Here is a 26,672-nt window from a genome sequence, read left to right as displayed (position 1 = left end):
TCCCTGCAGCCCAAAGTTTTCTAAGAGTAGTTTTATGTGAGTACCCTCTGGCAATCTGCATTCCCAGTGTGCAACGCCACCTTCTCCCTGATTGATTCTGACGCTGTCTTCTGAGAAGAAAGGATATGAATCTCCCTGGAGTTTACTCTGATGCACAGATATACTGTGGACCGGGACACTGTAAAACCTCCTGGTCTAGAGAGGAATTTGAAAGAAGCAGAGGGAATTGAGCAGTGTGCTTAACTGCCCTTCATTTCAGGGGTAATAATATCTTTTTGAGTTCCACTCTTGTCATAGACAGAATAATTGCAGCATCAAGTAGGATTCGAAAAACTAATCAATACAGTTGCTAAGATATTTTAAATATTTAGAATAATCATTGTAAATATTTATAAGAACAGGAAATTGGCCCCTAACTTTACAGGAAAAATGTATTTACTGAACACACACACACACACACACACACACACACACACACACACACACACACACACACACACACACACACACACACACACATTTTTAATTTTAAAAAGTACTTTTTTAAAAAATCTAATCTACTGCTTTCTACTATTTTATGTCCAAACTGTCAACATTTTGATGCAATCTGTATCTGCTGTGTTATGTTAAGATAAAAATAAATAAATAAAAAAACTCTCCATATAGAGTTAAAGAACAAATCATTGTTAGATAAAGACATATTAGAAAAGTTTGAAAAAAGTGTTTTTCTTTTTTATTATTATCTTTTGATTTATTTATATGTGTCTCTTCATTTATTCTTTTCCTGAGATTTCAAAGGATTGAAACTCTGTTCGACTGTAGAGTAAAGTAGTCTGTTCAAAACATGCTGTGGAGTTATAATGGCATTTGCTTCAGGGAATAGAAAACCATTGCTCACGCTCATGACTGGAGTGTAGACACACTCCACCAGGCCTGATGGAAACGAATAGCTGAAAGCATTCTGGAGATTTACGCTGTATGATCCCACAAGCCCCGCATCCACGTTTTCACTGAACACACGTGTGTCTTTTCATGTGAGAAGACTACTGGCTGATCACAGTGAAAAATACTGACAGCATCTAACATGGATTTGACAGCTGGATGATTGATGGATAATTCATCTATTGATTTGTTCATGTTTTTCATGTTTTGAGAGGTGTGTACAGAATGCTGGTGCCTCAGTGACTGGGTTTCTTTAAGGAGTAACACGGCTATGTGTGATAATCTTTTTCTGAAACTAACCACTTACAGCAGTGGTTTAGCTTAGAAGACTGAGGTTTTCTTCAACAAACTGCTTGATGAATCTTGATGATAAAACTATATACTTGTGCATAATTGGATTAGCAAAATGAACAGGCTTACTTTTTCAGTTAACAGGTTTACTTTTAAAAGCGAGGATAAATGGTTTCCAAATCTTTTGTTTTTAACATCCAAGGTCATGCATCCCATCAAACCCTATGGTATTTAAAAATTCTTCTCGGTAGAAGCTTGCCAGATTTTAAAGATTCCATCCTCCCCTCACCCTCAAAAATATGAACACAACTATACAAGGCAAAAGGAAATATGACCTAGACTGCAGATAATATGGATTCACAATGAGATTAAACATGGTTTGTGCCAAGTACAATGTGTTTTATGTGGTGAATTACTAGCTTCAGAAAAACCATTGAAAGTCATAGCTTCATAATATTAAGATTGAACCACTCATGTCACATCCTTACTACCTTTCTGGACGTTGAATGTGGTAGTTCCGTTTGTTGTCTTTGGAGGGTCAGAAAGCTCTCGGGTTTCATCAGAAATATTTTAATTTGTGTTCTGAAGATGAACGAAGATCTTACAGGTTTGGAATGACATGAGGGTGAGGGTGTAATTAATGACAGAATATTAATTTTTGTGTGAACTATCCCTTTAATGTCAATAATGTAATATTGTTCAATTAACCGCACAAAACTAAGTCTTTATAAATGGTTAATCTCGGTCTCTAAGCATAATTTGCATGACAAGTTGTTGGTGGTTTACTGCTTCTTGTGTTCATTTCAGCTGGAAACTGCAATAAAATGTATGTAAATTTACAGTATGTTTTTGTAGTTTTGCAGAGATCTAGCCAGTGCCTCGTATTTACAATAAGCCAGTGTTGATTAATAATAATTTTATTTTAATGTTTATTTTTGTACAATAATCCGTTTTGATACTCTGTTGGGTCACAACTTAATGTCGGGTGTAAGATCAGGGTCCTGAACCAAAACCAAATCAGAGCCACTGTCCTGTGTCAAATCTTTTAAATTGACATTAGCCTACAGGTAAGTCTGTGCAAGATTATAAGCTTCACTACTAATAAAAGTGAAAGAGTTATTATTTACATAGTGCAGATAAAAGAGATGACCCCTGTGGATAACCTCTGCTTTAACTAATGAAATAAAATGCATATTTGAAAAGATACATTCTCTTGTTTTAAACTTTAATTAGTGGTTTATTTTCTACAGAAAAATAAAATAAAAAAATCCAACTCAACAAATATCTTAAGAGAAGCAAGACAATGTAATGGAAATTGAGTTATATGGATTATTATGAGGTAAAGCAAAGTGCTTATCAAATAAAATGAAGACAAGAAGAATGTATATTCCAACTATAGGACAGCATAACTTTTTATTTATGGGGGTTTGTCTTTAATGAACAGGACACTAAAAGACAGAGAGGAAGAGAGAGGAGAAATGAAATTAGGATGTAAATTCCCGGAACTGAATTCCCTAAAGCACAATATCACTTTTATGTGCCCTGATGTGCACTTGTCGGAACTGCAATTCAATCATTTTTACATCAGTGATTTTAAATTGCTGTCTCCTGTTTTGTTAATTAGTTTTTAAATAATGACAGACATTTTGTTATGTATTATGCTTAGTTATCAGTGTTCTTTATTACAAAACCAGCAAAAAAAATAAATAAATAATAATAATAATAATCTCATACCGTGAAACTTTTAGTACCTCTGAGCTATGGGGTTACATTTCTTATTTGACACATTAGTCTCACATTAAAGCTCCCGATTGAATTCCTAGTCATGCAACTTTTTGAGGCAGCTTTTGAAGTTGGTTACTGGTTGGTTCGGGGTAATCACTTACAGCTAACAGGAGGATTGATGGAGAGGTCTGAAAGGACGTATCAATAATTCACAAACTTGAAATGTGAAAAGTTACTGCCATGCTTTTGAGAAAGGAGAATTAAATTGAGCCTCAGGCCTTTCTGGGCAACTTTCTCAAAACAATCCATCAAAGTTGCACTGTTCAGCTGGTGAAGAATTCTCATGGCATCACAAATGAAACTACCGTAGTCGAATTTCTAACAGACAAAGGGAAATTTCAAATCGTACTGTGTTGTATAGCTTGTCTCTTTTAATTCTGATATAAAGAACAAAACATGAAAGCCTTCAATATGATTTAATCTCACAGTAAATAAAAATAGTGGATCTACCCAATCACATCACATTAATGCTAGTTTTGGAATGTCTTTTTCTATATACATTTAGTCTTATCCCTTTTTTTTTTCAGAGCAAAACTGTCATTCTTAAAAATATTTACATTTTAAAACAAGCTAAACAAATACCAAAAATGTTGTGCCAGTCAAGGTTTTTTTTTTTTTTTTTTTTTTTAACAGATGACACCAAGATGACAACAGTCTCAGTAAACAGCTTGAGAAATATGTGACATGATATGTTTAGGAAAACACATCAAGGTAAATATCACTTTAACAGGATCTTTTATTCTTTGTCAATTCCAGTAAAGATGCAATTTGTTAAATTATACATTTTCTTTAAAAATATTATTTAATAATGTGTATTTATGACAAAAACTTGCTTTATATGTTGGGTGCATTTACATGTTCCTTTGCATTCTTGAAAAGTTTCATAATGTCAAAATGATCCCTGTTAACATGGATCCATGAAAACATAATACAGCTAAAAATTCTGTATTATGGTTGTCAAGTATATCGCATATGCCTACAAACCGAACATTTAATACACATAAAAGGTTTTCAGATTTTATTTGAAAACAGTGTCATGTAAACACCCCCTTAGTCTTATCAAGACAAAAGGATTGATAATTTTATTGCAAAAAAAAAAAAAGTTTAAAAGTATATTTCCACCACGTAATGATATAAAACAATACAACCAAAAAACAAATATTTTTTAAATGTAATAATTTATTGAACTAAAACAATTGAAAATGGGGGAAAATCTCATTATGAAATAAATGTTTTTCTCAAATACACATTGGACAAAATTATTGGTACCCCTAGAAATTCTTATCAGTAAAATATATGAATATGTGAAGTATTCCCATTCATATTTATAATATTGAGCACCCCAGGGGGATTATGAACATGAAGTTATCCAGCCATGGCTTCCTGTTTCACAGGAATATAAATAAGAGGGAAAACAAAGGCCAAATTCCCTTAATCATCCATCACAATGAGAAAAACCAAAGAATATATTTTTGATGTGCAGCAAAAGATAATTGAGCTTCACAAATTAGAAAGTGATTTTAAGAAAAGAGCTAGAGCAGTGAAAATTCCCATTTCCCAGGGCAATAATTAAGAATTTCCAATCAACAGAATATGTTACATATCTGGCTGGAAGAGGACGTGTGTCTATATCGTCCTAATGCACAATGAAAAGGAGAGTTTGAGTGGCTAAAGACTCTCCAAGGACCACAGCTGGAGAATTGCAGAAAATAGTTGAGTCTCGGGGTCAGAATACCTTAAAAAGAAAAAATTCAAACAGCACCTACTGTACACCACATGTTGTTTGGGAGGATTTCAAGAAAACACATCAAGGAAAGAAAATGCTCTCATCCAAAAACAATCCCCAGCATATTTAGTTGTCAGACACAACTGGAACTTCCAACTTGACTAGCTTCTATGGTCAGATGTTTTAATGTGTCTATATTTCTGCTGGAGGTCCTGGACATCTTTTTTAGAGACATGGCATCTTTGATTCTATCAAATACCAACAGATAAAAAAAATTTAATAGTGACGGACTTTGTTAGAAATCTTATAATGGGCCATGTTTGGATCTTCCAACCGGACAATAATCCAAAAACAAACCTTAAAAACAACACAAAAAAGGGTCACTGGGCACAAAATCAAGCTTTTGCTATGGCCATTCCAGTTCTCTGACCTGAACCCTGTAGACAAGGAGTGGGGTGAACTGAAGAGAAATAGCACCAACATGGAGCTGAGAATCTGAAGGGTCTGGAGTGATTCTGGATGACGGAATGCTCTCTGATCTCTTATCAGGTGTTCTCTAACCTCATCAGGGATTATAGGAGAAAACTCAGAGCTGTTATTTTGGCTAATGGAGGTTTTAAAAAAAAGTATTGAATAAAAGTGTACCGTTAATTGTGTCCAGTGTGTATTAGAGAAAAACATTTATTTCATAATGATATTTTCCCCATTTTAAATTCTTATTCTCCAATGAAAGGTCAGTTTTTGTGGTGATTGTTTTTTTATTTTATTTTTTTTAATAAAAGATCAAAAGGATTAACAATGCAGATTTATTTTCACAGCCTTCTTTGATCATATTTTCCATGGGTATCAATAATTCTGACCACGTGTGTACATAACTTAAGATGCGATGAAAATTGATTAGTATAACACAATTCTCAAGTGACGCGTTGAACAATGTTAGTGGACCAATTAAAAAGTGAGAGAAGAAAGTGTTTTTAAGATGATATTTTTAAGAGTCTGCAAAGCCAAAGTTTACTTAACTATAGTAATAGAAACCACCAATTGTGCTATCAACCCAAATGACAGTCCTCATTGATAATATGAGAACTGATCATATTACAGTACATACAAGCTACTGTATGCATCAATCTTTGGGATGACACAAGAAATGGATTATATCAGTTGAGATCAGGGCCCACGCTTCAGCTTCAGCTTCTTAGAGTTAATATTTGAACACAATATTGCACCGGAGCACAATTGTAGCTCTACCATATTTTCCTTGCCTGTTCAGCTCATCTCAGCTCCTTCATCTCACATCCTCTTTTAAAAGTTTTGAGTGTGTCATGGAAAACTTGAGACATAACTTCAACCACCTTGATTTGATTCAAAGATCTGACTGCAAATGATAAGATATTTGGCACTGTTATTGTGGTTGCTGGTTGCCTTTTTGGAAAAGTTGCAACTTTTGAGCACAGGAACTTCATAAAACTCCTGTGAGATCTGAGTTTTTCTTTCGAGAAGGAAAATCCTTGTACCTGCACCATGCACAGAGTATGTGGTAACTACTAATGCAAAATACATGTGATAACAAATAAAATCAATAATAGAAACATCAGCATTCATTGCCCACTGTGTTGTGTATAGATTATAGCTAAATTTATGTTTCTGAACTGCACTTATGCCATTCAGAACTGAGTGAAATGATGTCCCATTGATGGGTTATATAACACGTTTCAGACTTATAGAGATAAAGTTAAAAATACTCAAAGTATATATAGGCCTTGAGGGCGAATAAACCTGTAAAGCAAACAGGGACTGAAGAGACACAACAGCGAGAATACAGGTAGACTGTGTGCACATGTAAACAGACGGGTCATATCAAATGAGCACAGGAAGTAAAACACCCCCAGGCTCACAGGGCTTCAGACGGAGGACTTTATTTAAATAATTAAAGATTTTTCTCATTTAAAACCTCTTTAAATTCTCTCTAGACCCATCACTGAAAATAAATAGTCAATGAAGTTCCATTTCCACTAATAAAAATCTGCCCTGACAACCATTTCCTTCATTGCTCCTTCAAAAAGCATGTATATTTAAATGACAGTTGGTGTGGGAATGAGTTGTTTAAATTATAAACCTGTTGCATAAAGCCTATCTGTCGGTATCTCTAGTATGTGTATTTTCATATGAGATACATAATATAACCAGTGTACTTGAATTTGGAATATTTTTTCTAGGTTAATTAATGAATTCATTCATTCATTCATTCATTCATTCGGTTTTTCAATCATTTTTTTTTTCAGTAACTTGCCAAGGCATCATTTCTCATTTCATTTTGTTTAATTTAAAGTATTAAAATAACTATAACAATATAAACATAGAAAAAATATAAAAAATGACAAACAACTTTATTTAATTTTAACCAAAACTAAAATGAAAGCAGAAAACATAAAAATAAAGATTTCAGCAAAATACAAATTCGAAAAACTGTAATAGTATATCGATGATACTAAAATAATACAGGTGTGATTCCCCTGTATTGTATAATATTTTTGGTATTAAGTTTTTTGTCTCCAAAAGACTTCATAAAAATGTATCTTTAGTAGGCGTATCTTTAATATATATGTCTGCAATAAAATATAAAAAATTTGAAACACAAGAAATATGCATAAAAATAGGAATCAGTTTATTATGTTAATATGAAGGAATTTATTAAAGTTTTTAATTAATTTATTTATTTAAAAAAAAAAATGCAGTCTGTATTGATATTCTGTTTCCAACTAGTTGTCCGGGGAAATCAAAACTTTTAAAGATTTATATGTCTCTAGTGCTAGATGTTTTAGAGTACATGCAGGTTTCAGAAACACAAATCACTTACAAATAAACCATAATGATGCAATGAGCATCAAACACAGCAAATCAATAGGATTGCTCTAATTCTGTCATTTATTACAATGATATTGATTCTGTCAGGAATGTTCTAACACTTAGTTGATTCTAATTTGCAATCTGATTCACAAATAAATACATGCAAATGCTAATGCGATTACCCTGCTAAAACATACAATTTTGAATCTCCACATTTCTCTGTCCGTAAAAGTGAGATATTTTAGAAAAACTGCCCTAAATGACAGGTTTATTCATTCAACAGGCAGCATGTCCTGGAGATCAGGTTTTCACCTGCTTCCACTAGCTGACAGCTCTATTCTTTAGAGTCTGCCTGTGAGATCACGGCATTCAGCCGTTTACCCATAGCAACAACAGTTTAAATCACATGCAAATGTATATTTCAAGATCACCCATTTCATCTCCTCGCTCCGAATGCTGTCGTAAGCCTTCTCATCATGCCAGTTGTCATTATCAGCTATTTGCATGATGTGGCTTAATTACCGGCCCAATCTGGGGAGATTAGCAGCCCTGGCAGAGAGAATCGTGTCAGATTCAAAAGATACAGCTCAGATATCAGCATGACAGAATTACGATGCTTTTGGGTGCTCTTGGAGAAGCACAAATCACCTACATATAAACCATAATGAAGCAATGAGCATTAAACACAGAATCAATAAGATTTCTCTAATTCTATCATTTATTATAATGATATTGATTCTTTCAGGAATGTTTACACTTAGTTGATTGTAATTTGTACTCTACTTGCAATGCAAACACAAATGTTTATTTCTATAAATTTCTCGGCCTATATTGAACAAGTGTTAGCACTGTGAACTTTTAGCCTTTGCGTACCGTTTATCGAACAGTATTATATGGATATATATATATATATATATATATATATATATATATATATATTTTTTTTTTTTTTTTAAATATCAGTAATTTATTAATAATTGCCTTTAGTGCATTCACAATATAAAAACATTTATTTATTTAATTGTCTTTACACTAGCACATTACTTTCCGACTGTTTCATTCAAATAGGACTTTAATATTAATATTAATGTTATATTGTTACATACACATGCATATATGCACATAATTTCAACTCGAAACAAATTTTCGTGCCCACGTCTGTATTTATTTGGTGAGTTGTCAGTAATAAGCCTGCATCAGGGTCTATTTTTTAACATTATTCTCGTATGCATCTATATACCACTGTCATCCATAAATTTAGTGGCTAAGTCCTTGGAAAATATTCTGCAGAGATTGTGATAGAACTCCACCCTATATAAGCAGCAGCCAAAGTCCCTGAGGAGGTGCCAACCAGACCAGTTCCACCCCATCATAAATCTCAGCCGACTTCTGCCGTGACTAGATAGCTTTTTGGAAACACACACAGAACAGTTCTAATTTGCCTTACACTTTCTTCATAATTTCCTCCCCAAATTGTAAAAAATCTCCTCCATTAACATCTATATTTTTGAAAGCACCCACTATAAATTCAGATGTGAGTAGACTCAGTGGTGCTGTGCCCCAGGAGACTGGGAGTAAATTGAAATTCAGGTCATAGTAGCTGCCTGGCCAGAGCAAAGAGACGGCGTGATGCTGGTTTGGAGGAGAAACCTGTGCGCTGCTTATTACAGGCCAGCCTGGAAGATTGACAGAACAAAGTTACGCTCTCATTTCCTCAGCCCTTTAAAGGATTGCAATCTTCCTCTCTTTTCTCAGCTGTCTGTCACCGTGTCGCTCTGTGACCACTGCCACTGTTGAACAGATTCACCTCTCTCTCTCTTTCTTCTTCCCGCCCCTCCTCTCACCCAGCTCCATATAAACAGCTATCAAACTCTTCTGGCAGGCCTTTGAAATGAGAAAGTCTCTGAGGAACCATAAACACAAGCTCATATAAATGATATTGGATTTATATGAGCTATGTGACAAGAAACCCTATTTTCACATGGGCATTAGACCGCAACGCCTGCATCCAGACTTCAAATTCTGGAGACCCCTAACGTGAAGAGTCGAGTCAAGTCACTTTTATTTATATAGCACTTTACAATAAAGATTGCAGCTTCACAGTATTAAACAGGCAAGTAATCAAGGATGCAAACTTCATGAGTCAAATTTAAGTTTCGCTGTAAAGCAGATTTAATAAGACAATGCTGTCATTATTCAGCTCCAGTTAGTTCAGTGTTGATTCAATAACTGTGGACTCAATTCAGTGATAAGCAGCTCTACTGAAGAAAGTAGTGTCGATATTCAGCTTGTTCAGTTTAGTATTGATTCATTTCAGTTTAATAACAATGTACAATTTTTCAAAATTTGTCAGTTCTGAACAAATTCTATTTAGATTTAAAGCAGCTGTACCGAAGACAACAGTGTCATTATTCAGCTCAATTCAGTTCAAGTTTTGTACTCATTAGATAATCTCAGTGCCGTCACATTAATAATATTACTAAATATTAAGTGTCTTTTGAAGATGTTAGTAAATGACACCTGGACACTACAATCATATGTGATTTATTGAACATTTAAATTTAAAGTTGAACTGAATATCAGAAAAACTTTAATTCGGATAGTTTAGCAGCATGATTGCAAGTGTGATATTGCTTTTATGCAATTATGTATAAACCAAATTATACCAAGCTTGTGTTCAGATATATAAATGGCCAAATTTGTGGGGAAAGTTGTTGTGGCAATTGTTGTATTTAAGTGGTTTTAGTTGAGAGGTTTCAGTTGTTTTTTGTTGAATGCCATAAAACAAACTATTGCCGGAACTACCTGCAATGGAAGGACTCTACTGGAACACTGAAAATAATAGACTGGCCCCCTCAAAGTCCGGACCTTAACTCCATTGAGCGAATCTGGGGCGAGTTGGAAAATAAACTGAACAGATCTATTGTACACTCAAAGGAAAACCTTTGGCTTGAGTTGCAGAAGGCATGGGATAACAATCATGTTGAAGTTTGAAGGCAATATACTGATACTATGCCAGAGAGATGTGCTGCTGTAATTGCTGCAAAAGGTGGACATACCAAATATTAAAACTGAAAGTGGATAAAAACAGTACAATTCACTTCATCTGACATGTATTGTGCTCAGAGCAACCATCTGCACGTTTCATGTGTCATAAGGAAATCATGTTTTGTAGGCAAAAAACTTCAATATTTTTGGATCTGTCAGGTGTTCTAACAATTTTGGCCACCACTGTGGTTAGCCTAACTATCTTTTTTTTTTTTTTCTGCAGACAAAAACCGGTCCAACTGTGCACTGTTTACATACTCTGGTCTGGCATCCACATATATTTGGTCATGTAGTGTCTTTGTATGTATGGACTATGACAGTAAGAAACTCCAAGCATGATCAAAGATGCTTTGCCAGACTATTTATAGACCGAGACCTGTCATAGTGTGCACTTAACAATGGTCGGCTCATTCCTAGTAATTAAATGGTTCAGGGAGCGCTTGTGTTGACTGCATAATGTATTGGACAACTTCTGCTATCACACTGTGGAAATATTAATCTGCTTTTCTGTGAGGATACCAGACTTTCCTCCTCACAGATTTATGGCTGCTTCGCCACCCTGATGCTTACTTGCATATTTATGCTGTGCTGTGTCCTGTCATCAGTCACCGTACAGGCCCAAGGGTTAGCAAACCTATCTGCTTATATCACCTGATGGGCCTTTCACTGACACCGCTGTTTGTCTGGCAGGAAACATGTCTGATATTAGTCTTGTTCATGCCACTGAGTATCTTCTGTATTGTTAAAGAAAATAATAGAGCGTCTTCATTTCAGATGTCAATGTTAACAGCTTCCTGTGTTGGTGATGAAGGTAAAGGTGATGCAACACAGGCCCAAACAGAATCTGCAGAGTTTTCTCACATTTTCTGTCCTGATTTATATATATATAAGTTTGGGGAATGAATGGAAGCATTGTTAAAATTTTACGTATTAAACAGTTTTCTGTCCATATTCAGCAAAAAACTAAATAGAAAAAAAATTATAATAAATAATAAAAAAAAAAAAAAAAAATAATTCAGTTCAATTCTGTGGAAACTTCCAGAGCTTTCTGTATAGGTTCTGTGTGGACCTGGGTATAACTAATATATCTAAATCCATTAATATCAAATGCATCTCAGATGCCAAAGTTGACAACCTCAAGTGGTTGTAAAAGTTGATGAAACACAGGCCTAGATAGAATCTGTAGCATTTTCTCACATGTGCTGAAGGAGAAATATGCAGAATTCTGTGGATTAAATTGAAATGTTGCTGAAATGTTAAATGTTAAACACAGTACTGTATTCTTATTGTTAGCTAAAAATTAAAGTAAATTAAAGTTGGATTCTGTGGAAACCTCCGGAAGTTTCTGAGGGTATATATCCTGTGTGGACCTGGGTATAACTAATATATCTTGTATGTATTAATATCAAATGTATCTCTACAAAGGTTTTTTTTTTTCTTAGGATATGGAGGACTAACTGAATTTCCCGTCCACTCCAGTCTGTCAGTGGTGTTATGTTCATCTGTTTTTTGTTAATGTTTATAGAAGATGCTGTCTGCACCCTAAATAATATATGTAGGGCAAATTTCATCAGGAAGTGAACATCCCTATGCAATGCTCCCTTCGAAGGGCAGAGGCTTTGGATTTGGGACTTTGTAGGGAACACTCTTCTCCCAGATCTAGCTTTAAAATGAGTTATGGGAATGCACCACCCTGGGTCACATGATCATATATTATAAAATGACTTCTTGAAGTGACCATTGCCTGAAACCTTTGTTAATAAACTTGTGGAAGGGCCTTTGTGAAGGGATTCAGGTGTTCACTTTAGTTTGGAAAACCCCTAGAAATGGCATCCCCTTCCGAAGTGCCCTTCAAGGTTGCAAAACGCTGGTTGGAATTTGCCCATTGTCTTCTTTTGAAAGTTTTTAGAAAGAATCTTTTCCCTGAATCAATCAGTCAATCCTTCTGAAGACATAATGGCCAAACTAAGAAAAAAAAAAAAAGAAAGAAAAGAAAAAAAAGACCAAAGATCAAAAGATAACCTCCAACCAAGGATGGATTTTAGGAGTTTCAGTAACTCTTTCTTCACGTTACATAGTTACACCAGTAGGTGGCGACTAGTAACTTTATGAGTGAATTACAGAATCATTCATAGCTGATTCATATACTGCATTCATCTAGGAACAAAACAAGTGACTCACTGAATCATTCACTGAATGATTCACTCAGAAACACTGGTTGAATCATTAATGCAACAAAACATTTTTTCAAAACACTGATTCATTCAGTAATGCTTTTGACTGTTTTGAACAATTTTCATTGGTGGACTGTAAACAGACAAAGTTACAGGAAATTTTGCGACTAATATGTAAGTGACACAATATTTACTTCTTTTGTATTAAATTGTGGAACAATATATTATATTAATATATATTAATATCAGTTGTGCTGACCATCCTTTGGCAGTTAGGGTGACAGGATTCTCTAAACCATGGTCATTGTTTTGCATTAAAACTTTGTCATAAATTGTCTAGAGATAGTTCTGTTGGGTGCAACAGGATCCATCTTTGTCCTCTATCGCTCTGCCTCGTGGGAGACAGCCAGCTCTGATTTTATTCTCTTGCATTTTAATTAACCTTTGCCAGTACACTGATGCTGCCGCTGCCTGCTCATTATTAGGGAGCATGTTCTGTGCGACTGCACTAACGAATAGCTCAGGGACCCCTGTTTCATCTCCGTAACGCTGGGGAGCATGAAAATGCAATCTGAAATAGAAGTGCCTACAATGGATTTTTAGCTTTATTATTTGTTTTCAATTTTTGCCTATATTACCTTTCAAAGTGAAGCATATCCTTTGTACAAAGCCTTTATAGCAATCAATGAATATTTAACATCCCCTGGTAGCTCCCTGTGAAGAATGCTTGATGGGCATGTGCTTTATGCAGGCGCACCTGCGTGGGACAGTGGCCTTTAGTTGGGACAGGGAATCATTTTCAACAAAATACAGTGAACCATGAAGGACAATAAGTTGTGATAAAAGTGAGTCTCCCCTAAAACTCCCAAATTACTGTTGTTGAGCAAAAACATTTTTTTTTTTAAGTTGTTGGAAATACTTGTTAAACTAGGATGTTCAATGAGTAAAGGTGAATTAAAAAGTTGGCTATTTTGTTATGCCAGGTTTTTACCCTCTTAGGGTTTTACATTCACATTTATAAATTTATAATATTGTATATTAGAATATATTAGAATATAACATTTTTTATTATATTTACATTTTGTGATAAGCAAATATATAAAAAAAATAGTTGTTAAATAAAGTTTTAAAAATCATATGTTCTAATGTTTACATTTTGTAAAGTAAGAGAAGTATTGATGTTAAAGGTTTACTGTTTTTGCCTAATTTCTTTGTTTTTCATTTTGCGATTTTTGCTGAATTTAATCCAGTCTAATCCAATAAGACTTGTTTTTCAAGTCAGTGGGTTGAAGTGAGCACGCTAATGCAATATTTACCCCCCGTAAGTTTTGGATTAGTTTTATGAAGCAATTGGGCAGATTTTGTTGTAAAAACCTGGCAACCCTGTTCATATCATTCTTTTGCGCATGGGGGTCAGTTCAGAACCATGATCTGTTCACACTTAAAATCTGAAATTGGCCACGTTTAAAACAACAATGTAAACAGCTATATTAAAAAATTGGATCTGAGTCAATCAGAATTTAACTCTAAGGCTCGCAGTGTGAATGTAAAATTTAAATGTAAAATAGAATTGAAAAGATCAGATTCCATGTGGTTAGTGCTGTTCCCACTGTCATGAGAAAAGCAGTTCTGCATCATATGCTGGGGCGGACTGGCCATCTGGACGTTCTGGAGAAGTCGATTTTTATTTTTAACGGGGGACCCCCCTCGAAAGTGATTGGGCTAGTTTTGGGCTAGTTTTGAGTACCGATTGGGCATTTTTTTGTGTGTGTGAAAACCTGGCAACCCTGACGAGAGACCAAAACTGACGCGAAGGAGTGTGGGCTCGTGATGGCAAGCAAAAGACATGAAGATGAGGCAGTTGGGAGAAGCTAAAAGGAAAAAAAGCAAACAGTTACATCAGGTTACCTCTGCCCGCCTCTCGCACTATACACAGCATGTAGCCTATAGCACTATAGTAAAATCCCAGGTCCAAGCATCCACTGCTATGTATTACTCTGCATTGTCTGGCATGAATATTCCATTTATTCATAAAGAGACAGGAGCAATTGTACAACTGGTACATTTGAGAGCTATTGAGTTGGAAAATAGAGTAAATGAAGTAGCCTATAAGGTGATTAGTCTGATTTACATGACACACACACACACACACACACACACAAAGAGACAAATAAATACTCAAATTAAAGAATTCTGTTGTTTCAGGTTTCTAGATTCTAGATGTTTATCATTGTAATATACATTTTGCATTCTGCTCTTTTCATGTAGATTTCAAGTATTTTAGTTCATACAATAATAAATGTATTTCAATCCTCTGTTGAAAAAAGAAAATAGAAAGCATCACACAATTTGTAATGGTTTTACTAGTTATAATGAAAATTGTATTATTTTAATGGAAACTGTAATGGCGCCTGTTGGTCTCTAATGAAATATGTCCCAAAACACACTACAGGAAACCATTATTTAACAGTTTTAATGGTTAAAAGTTGATGGTTTGTAAATCTTTATAATGATATTTGTAGTGTAAATCATTTGAATTTCTGTGACGGTTTCTATTGTTTTTGTCAGCAGGGTCACCATGGGTTTTGTTATGTTATCTGCCATAAATGCAATAGGATTGCTGTAATATTGTGAGATATTAGCAACTGTTTATAGTTGTGGTGGGCCAATTTGTGAAAAAATCCAGGGCCGTTTTTTACTCCCAGTCCGTCCCTGGTCACATGTGTGCAAAAAATTCGGATCTGGGGCACATTTGCCGGCAGTGTGAACATAGCCTTATTTGACCTGGAACATAACGATTGTACTCAGAATTTTAAAATAATACAAGAAAAATCTCTTCATGATTTAATCATTGGTGTCCAGGAGAAACAGTTGAAAAATCTCTGCTGGGATTTTTCTTTCCTAGGTTATTGGACTTGTCCTCATTATGGATGCATTAAATGGCATGGATATTGGTGTTTTCTTAGGTAAAGTAATGGGTGCATTTTTATTTCATGTCCTCAGATAAACATTAAACTGATTTTAAACCAGAAGATAGCATGGCTTCACACTGAAACACATAGCTCAGCCATAATTAACCACAAAGGATTTTACAAAGCTTTAGTGATTCAGTGAAGCTTGTAAATAAACATTACTGTTGAGAGTTTGTTTGTACCCGGGAATAAGGAATTACTGAAGATCAGCCTCACCCACAGATTTTTTCTTGTGTAATCACTGAAAAAAATAAAAATAAAAATAAAAATAAAAAATCATCTTCACTTGTACTACTAATGCCCTGTGCATATTGACTCTGACTTGTATTTAGAGACACTGCTTGTTGCTGTGTGGTGCTCTCAGATTTCTGAGGCCTAACTTGGCCAGTGTTGTTTTTGTGCACTTCCATGGGCATCCTTTCAATGGAGTTCAAAAAGCCACTGTTAGGGGAATCACTGTCTTTGATTAACAGTAGTAGTAACACTGACTGATCTGACAGTATTGATTATTTAGCACAAAAGGGTAAAATTTCTCTATTTGAGTGCTTTTTACATTTATTTAAATTTACATTTTTTTTTTTTTTTTTACATTTATTTATTGGTATGCAACTTAAAATACCCCAAAAACTGGATGTGAGATTTGCAAGACATACTGTATTTTCTGCAAAAAGTTGCATGTTACAATGTCACACTGGGTCACAATGGCATGGGTCACATCAGTGTACTGTATATGTGAGGGGAGTGAATTATTGAGATGAATGCATTTTTGATATACATTTTAATGTATATGATTGGTCCATTGATCAAGTGCTTTGTATTATGTTCGTTCTTTTAACACGTTTGTTGATGGACTAATCAGTGATCTAGTGTCATAGGTTGGTTGGAAAAAGAGGTGGAGACTGTTGCCCTTTAAGACCGTGATTGAGAGACTGACAGGTGTCTCGTTTGGATTGCATCACTCACGTGGAAGTCGACGCCCTGTTGAGTGTTATACGCCGGGTGCTGGCATCTGAGAAGGAACACAGAGCAGTGATAACCGAACATTTTACGGCTGTGCAGAAAACAGTGAGTCGAAGTGTTGTGAAGATGCTGATGTAGAGCAATCACGGGCGCAGCTCTTGGAGACGAGTGAGTTCGCGTGGTTTGGACACAAGCAATTCAGTGAGTGCTGTTCGGGGACGAGTGAGACGGCGAAGGAGGGTTTGTGCAACGCTGGAAATTGACTAGACTGGGTAGTGGGCATTGCTACCCAGTCATATTGTGAGTACAACCCCAGTTTGAAGATCGTTTGATGGATGTTATTGCGACCATTTTTTGCATCTAATTCTTAATTAGAGACTAAGAACTAATTGCCAGTATACTAGCCATAGCTCTTAGTTTTCCTTTTTGTAGTGGGTGTGACTTATTTGGTTGTAGTGTATATTGGTTGGTGTGGGTATTTTTGTGTGCACAAGTGAGAGTGGTAGTAGGCTACGTTAGCTTTTGCTGACATTGGACTGGAGATACTGGTAGTTGTTCTTATTTTTCTCTAGTACGCTACTGACTGGATCTGTGGAGACCTACGTGTGGTGGGACCAACCCAGGACATTCATTCGGTTGACCATAAAGACGTCATATCAGACTGTGCTAAGGACTGCATCTCTTTTTGATACTTTTTTTAATCTCTAGATCATCCTGATTTTATGGTAATAAAATATTTTGTAATTCAATCTACTACTGTTTGAGTGTCAATCGTGCCCAGCCCTCAGTGAATAATTGGATTGGGCGAACTTGGGTCCTGGGTTTTAGTAAACAACCTAGGTGGCGTAGTCGGCTATTTTTATGTAAGTGGGGTTTAATACCAACAGTGTTGTTGGTTGGTTGTAGAAAGTATTATAAGAAAAGCCCTTGAACCATCCCCCTTTTTGCCACGCCACATACATCAGTATACTGATAAAATACTGATAAATAAAATGAAATGTTTACAGACATTATAAGCACTATGAATGATAATAAACACTATATTGTAAACACTAACATTATTTCCCATTCATTGCGCAACAAATCCTTTCAATTTAACAGTATTCAGAACAGAACAAGAATAAAAATCTAAGTATAAAACAAAAATAAATTATAGTGGCATTCATTATAAACAACATTTATTAAATTCAAATAATCAAATGTGTCAAATAAACAAATGAACAATGTGTTTTATTAATTAATAATTTTTTTCTTTCTTTTTTTTAGCAGAGAAAGATGTCTATGTTGCATTATTACAATACAAAAAAAAAAAACACATCGCCTTTTCTCTTGCTATGAATAAAAATGTAAATCTGTTCCTCACAGAAAAAATGGATTGCAAACATTAATGTGCCTTAATTTTCAAAATACCATTTTCCACATTGGCCATCTAACAATGCGATGCAACTTCAAATGTTCAATTGCTAGGTTGAATCTGCCCAGATGTTGGTGATTGTAACCTCATATATTATCTCATATACAGTATGCTCTCAAATTGGAGCTGAGGAAAAATATTCTCTCTCCAAAATCATCTCTGCCTCTCTCTTACAGTGAAATATGAATAAGTCCTTTTCTTGCAATGCCAGGAGATGTGTAAACTCCATCCATCTTGTCCTTTGGCCAGCCCAATGTTCACTTCTGAAAAAGGCATCACTCTCTGGTTTCCTCATGGTTGCTTCTAAGAGTCCCATTAGTTGCCATTGAAGGACAAATGTGACAAATTGTGTTTTACTGTTTTAGGTTTTTACAAATATGAATTGAGCCTCTGTGCTCCCATTGGCTGTCTCTGGCACTGCAGAGATGTCTACAGGGAGTAAATAATGAGAAGACAGATCCATTAACCATGAGTCCAAACTTCATCACAGAGTTAATATATGGGCACACAGCTGACATCAGTCATGTACAGGCTTTAAATGCAATAAACTTAATTTGTAAGTGTAGAATGTATACATTTTGATTCCAATTTCAATATTTCTCATAACATATTGGCCCCTTTATGTATGTTTGTTTAAAAGTTTTCTTTTTGAAAAAAGTGTCTTTTGCTCAACCAGGCTGCATTTATTTGACCAAAAATACAGTAAAAACATTACTGTGAAATATTATTACAATTTTTTATTGTTTTTTTTTTTTTTCTTATTGTAAAAATTTAATTAATTCCTGTGATGCAAAGATGAATTTTAGTAGCCATTACTCCAGTCTTCAGTGTCACATGCTGATCTGGTGGTTAAGAAGAATTTCTTATTATTGTCAATATTGAAAACAATTGTATTTTTTTTTTTACATATACAAATATATACATATATACATCATCTGAGATGATGAAAAAACATAAGAGCATATTGAGCTGTAAAAACCAAGATGTGACTAAGTTGCATTATTAGGATTTTTTAAATAAATTAACAAAACATTACCCTTTTTTTCTTGACAGAATAATACGAATGAAAAGGTGAACCTGTTGTTTTAAGAAAGATTCTTTGATTAATAAAAAGTTTAAAAACAGCATTTATTTGAAATGGAAATCTTTTGTAACATTGTAAAGGTCTTAACTGTCACAGATGATCAATTTAACGCATCGATGCTGGTTAAAATTAATAATTTCTGTAAAAAAAAAATCTCATAAAATTTTTGAAAGATATATTTATTTTAATAAAATAAGCAAAACTGTAATTGAACTTGAGAGCCATTTATCACCTTGCATTGTAGTTTTTGAAGGACAAGAGCAGCTTTGGCATTTTGATATACATTAACTGTGTTGCACGAGGAGAAATTGCCTCAAATCTGAGCGAGTATGTGTCTTGTTAGAATGAGCTTAATGCATCTATTACAGTACACAATGGAAGGATGCATGTAAATGTGTGTGTTTAGATGTGTATATTTAGAAAAGGACAGCTAGCCTTATGTGACAACCAGTAATGCAACATTTACCTGCTGAGAATTGGTCTAACAATCATATTTATTACTGGTAAATTGAGTTTGAAAGCTAAATAACTCAGGTAAAGTGAGTGTGATGAGAGGCCTGGGTCACTGAGGACTCTGACTGCTCATTGACAGACTTTATGATATTAGCAGCACTTTATCCTTTCATGTGTTAACTAACTCATACAGGTTTCCATATACTCAGTGCCTTCTTCATCAACAAAATTGGAAGTTTTCATATGAATCCGTTTTAGATGCTCTTAAAGTAATAATTCACCCAGAACACATGTTAAAATTTTGCTCACCCTCAGGCCATCCAAGAATTAGTTTCTTCATCGAAACAGATTTGGTGACATTTAGAGAGCAGTCATTTTAATTTGTTTTGTTTCATTTTATTATTTTATTTTATACGCTACAAATAGATCTCCTTCTGATTTTGTCTGACGTGCCTCAACAGGTGGAGAGACAGCCCAAATTTCAGTTCTTTGTTTCACGTTCCCAAAATAGTTCAGTTTGCTTTAAATTGACTGATTGTTGTTATTGTTTAACAACAGTCAGTAAATGTGATTCATGCTTTCTCTGACATGAGCGAACAGCAGCAGTGTGTTTTGTTGCCCGGAGTAACAAGAGTGTGTGGGATGTGCAGTTTTTTGACCCTTTCAAGTATTACAGAAGAACTACATCTTTTGATTGATCCTCAGAAATTGGAGAGATATGCTGAAAACATTTACCATACACATGCATAATTGCACGAATTACGTAAAGAAATGCCTGTATTTTATTGGCTGGATCAGACAAAATTTAATCTCTTTACAATGGCCTATAAAACAAACCTACAGTACTATCGTTTGGAAACCATCTAGTCCTTATAAAAGCATTGGAAGGAGGAACTTTAAGTTGACTTAAGGTCAGCAAAACTTTTGCTTTGTTTTGGATCAATATAAGAGTTCAAGATTAGGTTTACTATAACTTGTTAATGTTACTGTACAAAAGAACAGAAGAAAACTTTTTCAACATGCTGGATTATGTATAATATCCACCAATCTAAGTGTCTGTCCTGTCACATTTTTTTTTTTTTTTTTTTTTTTTTTTTATACAGGAAACAAACAAGCAATGCAAAACATTTGTTTGATCATATCTAAACATTTCTGGCTGCATTTTTCCATTTGCACAGGCATCTCAGCATGCTGTTGACATTACTGTATAAAGAAGTGCTGCTCAGGATATTCTTCACAGGCTGTGAACGCCATAAAATCAGATATACTGCATTTTCCATACAGATCAGATATTGTACCTATCAAGGAACTTATGAAAAATTGAAACAGCCTCTAAGCTGAGCCCATCAGTATTTCCAGAGCTGAGAGTGCATGAATAAAACATAGACAGATATGATGATGAGGGGCAGGATGGGAGTCTCTGGACTGACTGTGACTGACTGAATCAGCAGCGGTCACTTGACCTCTCCCCCCCGATGGGGCGTTCACGCCTCCTGCCTGGATCTCATTTACGACAGCACGCCATCATCAGAGTAATAGCCTGACAGGAGAATAGTTAACCCTTGACCTTTCCCACAACACATTCAATAGATGGCAGAATCTTACTCTCGATTTCTCTGTCATCATTGTGGCATGTTGACATTTGCTGATGAGAAGCTTCTGTACACAACCTCACTATGGTGATCTCAAATAATTCTGATATTAAAGTGAGTAATTAGCAGATTAACCTGAGGGCCATCTTAGACCGGCTTGAATTTCCATGCTCCACCTGCAGGGACTTGTTGGTCAAACTAGCTGAACAAGAATGTCCTGCTGGTTAAAATCCACTCAAAAATGAATATTCTGTCATTGTTTACTCACGAGGTGTCAGCATCCTACAGTTTTAGCTGCTGGCTTCAATTTTATATACTGTACAGTACAATGACACTATCAGCAGCAAGATGTTCTTGGAGCTGTTTGGAAGTGGTCTGTGGTTTGTCTGTGACCATTCTAACCATTCTTTGCTGTTGCCTTTCAGATATTTTTCTCAGCCTACCACATCTTTCCTTGACAAAGACTGTTCTAGCGGCCTTCCATTTTTTAACTATATTTCTGAATGTGGAGACAGAGACCTTCATTTTTGGATCCTTCTAATTCATATCGACAAATTATCATAGTTTTAAGGCCATTAGGGAGTTATTTTGAGGTTTCCATGTTGCTACTTTCCAGTAGAGAATCAAGGAGAAGCACAACTAGCAATTAGCTACCTTAAATATAATTTTCCATAATGTGTCGCACCTTAGTATGCAGTGTTAAGGTTCTCCGAGCCAGTCAAATCAATATTGTGTTGTAATTAATCAGCAATAAGAGACTACAGGTATTAAAATCAACACAATTGAAAGGGTGCCCAAACTTTTGCACAGCCTATTTTTCACATTTGACTTTATTTCATACAACTCGGTACTGCTACACTAAGAATTTCTGTCTGAAAGACACCACATTATGCAGGTTTCTCTAAAAACTGAATGGTATCTCATTAGAATCTTTTCTTATAAAGAAAGAGCTAATTATTATGCAGCCTCGGAGGGGCTTCACTGACTCGTGGTACACACACACACACACACACACACACACACACACACACACATATATATATATACATATATATATATATTACTGTAATACCTACTGCAATGAACTGCAGCTCCTCAAGTGTAATGATATTTTGGATTCAAGGCAGTGAAATTTGCCAAAAGGACTGAAATATTTTATCTACAACAATCATGTACTTAATTATCAGAGAAAATATGTTGCTGTTGTTATGTTTTCGATGTTGCATTCAAAATCTTATTTGGCTTAAAAATCCAAGCATACATGTTTGGATCGATATAAAGATGAGTAAATCATGACATAATTTTCATGACAATCATTTTTACGCTTACATGCAGACATTTGAAGTATTGTGTTCTATCTATACATTATCATCTTTGGGAACTGAACCCATTGTCTTGACATTGCTAGTTTTAATGCAAGTACTAATGGTCTACTATTTTTAGCTACAGAACAGTTTTTGGTGAGCCATTTTTCTTCAAGTAAATTAGAATCTAACATGACTAGCCATTTTGGTCTTGTTGGCTTATGTACAAAAATATATGAAGCGAGAGACAGTGTTGAGTTTGCAGATCTGCTGTTTGGAAGCAGCCCTTCACAGTCAGATGCCAAAACACTGTGATTTGAAGGTATCCACCCTTGTGTACTCACCATGAGTCCTGTGTTGACATTGTAGATTCTGCTCACTTCATTCCAGCTGGCCTGGTGCTCTTCACCATATCCACTGGTGTGTTAAGTGGCTGCTCAAAAGCAATCCAGCTCTGATACACCTCAGCACACATGTATTTTGTGGGTATATTTAGGTTGGCTTAAAGCAACAGGGTAACATCCGATCATTCCCAATTCTTTTTAACCGAAGTGGGACCATGTCCCTGCCTCTGATCTCTCCTCTTAGATTCTGACCATGATACTGCGAATGGGTCAGATGAATAAATGATTAAAAGTGAAAGTGGGCCGGTGTACAGACCTCTGAAAAAGCAAGAGAGATGCATTCTGTGCCAGACGTGTACCTGCATTTTTCCTTTGCCATCAGGCTTTTGTACAGCTGTTGAGCCATGCAAAAGCACAAATTCCACATACCCAGTTTTTGTTATATTTGCATTATTTTGAATTCATTTTTAAGTTTGTAATTATCTGAATTTGTGTATATATATAATATACATATAATTCTGTATAATAATAAGTCTTTTATAATAATTATTAATGTTAATTTGTGAGATCAAGCTACACCATTTTGACTTCTTATTATTTGCTATTTCATTACAAAAAAAAATTATTATATATATATAATTAATTAAAATTGAATTTATTGTAATGAGAATAATGTAACTTCAGAAAATTGATTTGTGATATCCAGCGCTGCTTGCACTTCTGAGGAAAGTTTAGTAACTTTAAAGGGCCACCTAAACTCTTCCCCTCTAGTTCTCCATATCTTTGTGTGTTTAGTAACTGCTGAATCGGCAACATCTCCCCCATATCCTGATCTTATCTGTGTACCTCATAAATGCCCTGAGTAATGAATTTACATGAGCATCGAAGCCATCTGTTTTAATGCCAGTTAGCAAAGACTTTTAGAAAAGACTGTACCAAATATTTTGGATCATTAAAATCAGTGGATTGTGTGTATAGATAGATAGATAGATAGATAGATAGATAGATAGATAGATAGATAGATAGATAGATAGATAGATAGATAGATAGATAGATAGATAGATAGATAGATAGATAGATAGATAGATAGATAGATAGATAGATAGATAGATAGATAGCAAATGTAATGAGGATGACACATGTTTCTCATTTTTAAATATAGTTATTGACTTTTCATGACTCATGATTTTACAGTTGCTGGATATATACATATATATGTGTGTGTGTGTGTGTGTGTGTGTGTGTGTGTGTGTGTGTGTGTGTGTGTGTGTGTGTGTGTGTGTGTGTGTGTGTGTTTGTCAGTACTTTGTGCCTAAAGCAGCTGCTGTGGAAATAAGGACACACAGGGGCACATCATAACCATCGCCTTTCAAGAAAGGATTCTTTCATCTCCATCACAAAAAAATGAACCATCAAAGAGCTTGCGCTATTGTCTGCATTCTTTTCACCAGCTAGTCAGTGCTGTGCTTACAAAGTAGAGAGGGGATTACAAGGTGATGAAACCACAGAGACTCTAACAGCGATCCACGTCAAAAGCACTGTTTTATGATTCTAAATGAGATGCACACAAGCTCTGCATATAATAAGATTCTCAAAGTCCCAAAGGCTGTGAAGACACCAGGAGCCAGCATCAGGTAAAAAAACATTGTCTTTGGACCATAGGAATAACAACACCAACAGTCCTCCTTCTATTGTTTTTGAGAGGTTGACCTCTGTTGATTTAGATTCTTTAAGAAGTCACAACAATCAAATCAAACAATGTTTTGCTAAATGTTTTTGTGCTTGTGACCCTTGGTTGCCCAGTAGTGAATCTGAATCTCAACATCACAGAGACACTTTTGGGATGAACTGAAAAGTGCAGATTATGTAAAACCAAAGAATTTACAGTGCCTGGAAGATAAAAAAAAAAAGAAAAGAAAAAAACCTTCGCAGCTTCACTGCTCAAGACCAACCAGGGACACAACTATCATGCAAAAAAGTCTGGAAAGACTATGCTAAGGTTATGTTGCAGAAGATAATGTTTGTAAAAGTATTTACTTATTTTTTTAATGGAATATATTTTGTTGATTAGTTTTTTTATGATGTGTTGTTCTATTTTTATTTAGTTATTATTCTTTTTTTTTTTTTTTTTTTTTTTTTCAATTATACAGTTTTTTTTTTATGTTTTACATACAGTATATATATACATATATGTGTATGAATGTATGTATATGTGTGTCCACGACAAATGTTCCTAGGGGTAAATACAGTAATCCTGAATCCCTGAATATAAATGCTTCAAGAAACCTACCTGCAAAGCTACAGTACTGTAAGGCACTTAAGTTTTAGGCACTTGTGTAAAAATGCTGTTAAAATGTCATAAATAGATTTTCTTTATCAATTACCTTAACTAAATTAAATCAACATTTGGTGTGATCATCCTTTGCGTTTAAAACAGCTTTTGCCCTAGGTGCACTTGGACATAGTTTTTCAGGTAGCTTTGCAGGTAGGTCTCTTGAAGCATCCTGGAGACGTTGCCACAGTTCTTCCGGATTGAGTCTGTCTCAGTTTGTTCTGTTTCTTCATGTCATTCCAGACAGACTGGATGATAATCAGATCAGATCTCTGTGTGGAGCACTGGCTGTTGTCAGACTCCTTGTGAAAACAAAAATCTCACTATTACAATTAATGGCAAAATGAATGCTTGGAAATGTAATCTGATATTTCCTACTGACACCCTCCAACAAAAGATAGAAATAACTTTTTTTTAGCTGATGTCAATACTAGTGTTCTATTAATTTTGGCCACCACTGTATATATACAGTATGTAGTGCATTGTGAATATTGTGAAATATTATTACAATTAAAAATGAACATTTTATTTAAACATATTTTAAAATGTTATATCATATGATCCTTCAGAAATCACTCTAATATGCTGATATAACTGATATTGATGCTAGAAATAGAAAGATTTTCTATTGTTGTTGTTTTGTTGGAATAGGCCACATTTGAATGTATTCAGAAAATGCATTTAGTTGATTGAATATTTAGGTTGACTTCAGAGATGTAACTCAGCCCAAGATGCCTCAACTTACTGGTAAAGCCTTTGTGCTTTTAATTCATCTTGTTATGTAAATGAGAACAGCCTGCATGCATTTCCAGCACACAACATATGTTTATCTATTCAAACAGCTCTGACTTTGACATCTGTCAGAAGGGTTGCAAGCAGAGTGGATGCTTCCCACACAGATGCTTGCTGCTAAATTCTTACTCTGCCTCAGAGGGTTAGACATACAGAAACAGATTTTGTACATTTGGTGTAATATGGTTGAACTTACAGCTAGATTTCAGAAGAACATTGTTTATTTAGATTGAGATTTTCTGAAACATCTGCTGAAATAATTTTCTTGCATGATAACAATGGAAATGTTTAATGGAAGTAGCTAAAGAGAAAAGCATGGACTGGTTACAGGTGAGCCCAGCTTCAAGGATCCAGCTTAAAGGAATGGTTCACCCAAAAATTAATATTAGCTGAAAATGTCCTCACCCTCAGGCCACCTGAGATGTAGATGAGTTTGTAATTTTTGTGTAAACTATTAAGACACTAGCTGCATATTGAAACGTTAGCTGGTTTGGTCATTAGCTTTTTTTTTTCTTTTTTTTCTCCAGCCTTGTGTACTGTATTTAGCTCTTATGTAATGATTTCCTATGTCAAAAAAGCTGCCATTTTTAGGCATTTGACAGGTAAACATGA

Source organism: Cyprinus carpio, chromosome B9 (assembly GCF_018340385.1).
Source record: "Cyprinus carpio isolate SPL01 chromosome B9, ASM1834038v1, whole genome shotgun sequence".
Taxonomy (NCBI): Eukaryota; Metazoa; Chordata; class Actinopteri; order Cypriniformes; family Cyprinidae; genus Cyprinus; species Cyprinus carpio.
Note: the sequence above shows the minus strand (reverse complement) of the source record.